Genomic DNA, 5,063 nt, shown 5'->3' with positions numbered 1-5,063 from the left:
ATGAATATACGTATGTATAATGAAAATGTTCTTAAAAAATGCTAAAAGTAAATATTATTCAAATTATCACAAATGCTGTTTTTTTACTTTTATCTTTGCTTTTTTTTTGATTGATTGTTTACACAGAATTTTTGCAGCATTTGTCTACAGTTTGAGTTTTTGCTGCTTTGCAGTTGTTTTTGTTCCTTAGTACAAATTATATTAACTTGGATCAGTGCTTTGTAATCATGATATTAAAAATAGTCGGCGTAAATTTAGTCTTTTTATGCCGAACGGGTTTCTATAACCGCATATAAATAAATAAATATTGGAATTAAAAAGTGTTAGAAAGCGAGCACATATAAAACAAGCTAAGCCTTTCATCACGATCACAAAACCAAAAAGAAAAACCAATTTATTATATAGTGTTATAGCAATTCTCGGAGGCATTACGCAACTGCGGATGATACCACTTGAAAAATACTGAAATCTATTAGAAAAATCTAATTTCACTACTACATCCATGTTTCATTATCGCTAAAATCACTCCAAATATGCTCTCCCCGTATGAGACACTTAATTAGCTATAAACAAGCGGAAAAAAGGCGGTCTTGGCTGACTATAAATATCCTACACCCCATTGTCTAACCTAATTCTCACTTTTGCCATAGAACACAAAATTATACCCTGGTTTAATATGAACTTACTATTATGGAACTGTATATTAAAAATTGGGCCTCTTTGGAAATAAGGGCTTACCTTCCGTAAGAATGACTGTTCCCAAGATGTTAAAAACTTTGTACGGGTTTAAAACTTTGCACAGTTGATTTTTATATTAAATTACTGTTACGGGTCAATTTTCATAATCACGTATTAAAATTTAAACCTTTCTGACCTTTCAAAGACCCAATTTTCATAAATATCTATATATAGAGTAGGATCTCAAAAATAGGCCGAGATGATCCAAATTTAGTGCAGTTAATCTTTGTATCTTAAATTATTATTATGATCCGATTTTGAACATGAAGCATTGAAAGTTAGATCTTGGTGTCATATGCACTTCAGTTTTCGCTACATAAGAGGAAGTTCAAAAACTGCCACTGCCGATTCAAAGTTATCTCATCAATTTAGCCACTTTTGCCGAGAAAGTTAACAAATTGCGTTTTTTTCCATATAACGGATTTTCAGAATAGGGTGTTATGCAGGGAGCGGTCGAAAACGTCGACCTATCCAAACGATTTTCAGTAGTGTTCATCCTTAGGTCAAAACACGTCAGTGTGCGCAATTTCATCGAAATATCTGGAAAATTTCGACATGCAGCTTGAACACACAAAATACATGGACAGACAGATGCGGAGACAGACTTAGATCGATTTAGAATATGATTCTGATTCGATCGGTACAATAAAAGGTGGGTCTAGCTTAAGCCCTCCTGGGTGTCACATCTTCACTAACTTAACATATCCTATAATATAAGTGGTATAAGTGAATTTTTTTTCTGAAACATTCTTGTGTTGATTTGCACAGAAATCAATGTTCTCAAAAAATCCTACGTTCTTCCCCAGCTCTCTTCTTTTTTCGAAATTGAAATTTGCATCCACCTTGTATACTTTTCTAATATGCTTTCCTATGCCGAAGAATATAGAATAGACGAGCCCTACTGTTTTTAATAATTTTTACTTGCTTTTTTAATTTCATTAAAAAGGTATTATAGCATATACCAGGCTTGTGTGCTGAAGACAACATGAAGAATTTCTTTGCCATCTTATTTGTTTTGTTATCAAAAGAGCTTTTTGTTGTTGTTATTTTGCCAGTTTCTTGAGATGCAAATAATTTGGTGTAAAGTGAGTTTGACGATATATGACTATAGCTAAGTGAAACAAGCAGATGTTACCAGTACGCAACTTTTTGAACCATTGTCGCAACTGTCGTCTGCATAGCTTACACATGTTCTCATAAGATTTGTTTAACTTGAAATGAATTATTCTATAATGTTATTAAATGGAGTAATTACTTATTAACAACTTCTAGTTACTGTCATACCTGTTGTCCTTAGGCTGAGTTCTTCTTCTTCTTCTTCTTTCGTAAGACGTGTGCAGGTATTAAAGCTGAATGGTGTATATTAGGTTTAGTGTAAATATAGTAAATACACTCACACGTTTACGTTTGTTCCCAAACAGCTAAGAGGAGTTAGGAGTGTCTCTTTACCTTCCCCCGAATTTGCCATTCCTCGCCATAGATATACCTGGTGATGGTTTGCCTTCATGGTTACCAGAGGGGTACACTTTATCATTCCATTGATTTATTGATTTTAATTAGGTTACTAATAGAGGAGTACAAGTGGGATAAAATATCTTTGGTAGGCCATTCTTTGAGCTCCCAAAACGCGTTTGTTTTTGCTGGTTTATTTCCACACAAAATTGATCTAATGATTAGCTTAGATTGCTTGACGCCCTTTACATCTCCAGCCGCAAAGATTATTCATGAAGCCGTAGAACGTTTGGAAAATAGTCTGAAAGTAGCCAAACATTTGCGTGGCAAAAGTGAACCGCCTGTTTACGACTGGGACCAGTTAGTGAAACGCTTTCATGAAGGTGTGCGCAAGTCCATAAATTTGGATGCTTGCAAATTTATATTAGAACGTAATACGAACAGATTCTCACAAATACTACTTCTCAACGGATAATCGCTCAAAGAATTGGATTTTCCTTAGTTTTCCTGAATCGCTTTATGTAGAATTAGCTAAGAACAAATACCTTATGATAGCTGATTTACGATTAATACACATACGAACTTCACTTAAAGCTACGCGTTTCAAGATAATGCGATTCGGATTACAAGACAATAAACAACCACGCGCCACTAGTGCCAGTGTTGAATCGAGATTAATTTTGAAAGCCAGTATCGGTGCTGGAGGAAATTGTATGGGGGCGTAAACTGTGGCACATATTGTTGTATGAGGTCGGAAATACCGTTCAAACTAAACTCAGATTTTGCTGTTACAAATTTTCCAAGAAATGAAGATTGATAGAAGGCCTACCTTATGTTTGTTCCCATTCGTATGTTGACTAAAGATTGGATTAACAATAAATCTACGATAACCGCATTGCATTATTAATCTTTCTTTGGATTCGATGCGGACTTCCGAGTCAGGTGTACGTTTTAAGACGACATTCATAACCGACATTTTATGTTCACGTTGCAAAAGGCCGTACACAACTACATTATATTATATAATTTCATCATTATATTTTAAGCTTACACGTCATGTGTAGCTATAAACCAATATAAGCCAATTTCATATAAATATTTGATAAAAATTCCACTGAAATCTTTTTGATTTTTTCTTTCCTTTATTAAATAAAAAATGTACTTGTAGAAAAATCTTTTTTGAAATGAATAGAAGACCACTTGAAACAATTTATTTGAGATTAACATGCGACGGCAAGATTCCGCAAATTACCCGCCCAGATTCCACAAGTTAACCGCCCAGATTTCACAAGTGATCTTATCATTTTTTTTTTTTCAACGATGGCAATAGCAATAGAAAGTTTGTTAGTAGATGGTGTTTTTGAAATTTTGTCGATAAAGCTGTAAAGCAATGGATAATTGGGAAAAACCTAAAGGCGTATTCTTAATTTCATTTTCAATGATTTTTATTTCGATAGGAAAATAATTTTATAACATCTCTGTTATAATAAAAACAGCAATTTATAGCATAATTTTAGTTAAATCATTATATATATCATAGCATACTTCGTAGCAGTTATTTAAATTTCGTATAAACCTAAATAGAATATAAGAACGTTTAAAAGAAAAATGTGAAATTATTGTTTTTTGTTAGAATTTAAAAGTTTGAACATAGTATGTTACATAATATAACAAGTAAAAAAATTATATTCGGCTGTGATCAAATTTTTTATACTCATCAACGTTATTCGAAAAAAGATAGAAAGAAAAAAAAAGGAAAAAACTAAGTTTTCATAGTCTATAGTGTTGGATGGAAAGTTTATACCGTGTATATATCTTCATTTTTGCGACCATGAGTACGCTTTTCCATAGCAATTAACAGACAGATGGATAGACGGACTGACAAACAAATCTAGAACAGTTCATATCTGATACTGATTAATAATACGTAGACTTTATAGACCATCCGAAGCTTTTCTCTGGATGCTGCAAACGTTTTAACGAAAGAATAGAATCTTAATAGCCACAGAATAGAAATGGAAAGTCTGATCGCTATATCATTTTTCATTTTTGAAAGAGGAGGTGGTCTCTGGTTATGTTGTAGTATAGGCGTCGCCTTTGGCCGATTTGACCAAACTTCAATACCAGCCTGCACGCAAGAACTGCAAATGTTTCGACACAATGAATGTACCACTGATACTTTGGTGATGGGTATAAAGAAGATAGACACGATGGGATTTACGAAGCAGTCTATTTCAATCGTTTTTGATCAATCAATTAAACTTTGATATATAGCGTTTCTATTTGAAAGCAAAATAGGAGAAAACCATTTACATATTTGATGCCCTACACCGCTTGCGGTGAAGGTTATATTAAGTTTTCGTTGATGTATATAACACACAGAAGAGTTTAAGCCAGGCTCACCTCTTATTATTTATATTGATCGATTCAAAATTATTATTTGATTCAATCTAAGCCTGTCTGTCTGTTTGTCCGTCGGATGTTTGTCCGTCGGATGTTTGTCGACGTAAACTTATGTTGAACATACAGAGCGCAATCCTTAAGATATTTTAATGAAACTGGGCACACTGGGGCACCTTGGGTCAGAACATGTGAGTGAATTTCATCAAAATATCTCGAAAATTACGACGTTCAGCTTGAACAAAAAATACATGGATTTACATCGCAGGAACACAGGCATAATCGGACAGGCAAATGATATAATAAAAGGTGAGTCTATTTAAAGTCTTTCTGGGTGTTACAACCGTCTGCACACAATTAATGTAACCTATATTAGGTACAGTGCATATATAAGTGTGTACATGTAAAAAAAACGAAGAATAGGTAGCGAGTATAACTTCTTTTCGTTTTATCGGCCGATTCAATAAATTGCA

The 5,063-nt window shown here is 33.7% G+C and overlaps 1 pseudogene; it reads left to right on the top strand.

Annotated features, from left to right (window-relative positions):
• On the top strand, positions 1 to 2,915 carry LOC119632132 (annotated as a pseudogene).
• Positions 2,916 to 5,063: the final 2,148 nt, after the last annotated feature.

The sequence above is a fragment of the Glossina fuscipes genome, unplaced genomic scaffold (assembly GCF_014805625.2).
Source record: "Glossina fuscipes isolate IAEA_lab_2018 unplaced genomic scaffold, Yale_Gfus_2 1, whole genome shotgun sequence".
NCBI lineage: Eukaryota > Metazoa > Arthropoda > Insecta > Diptera > Glossinidae > Glossina > Glossina fuscipes.
This window is presented reverse-complemented; position numbering and strand designations above follow the sequence as displayed.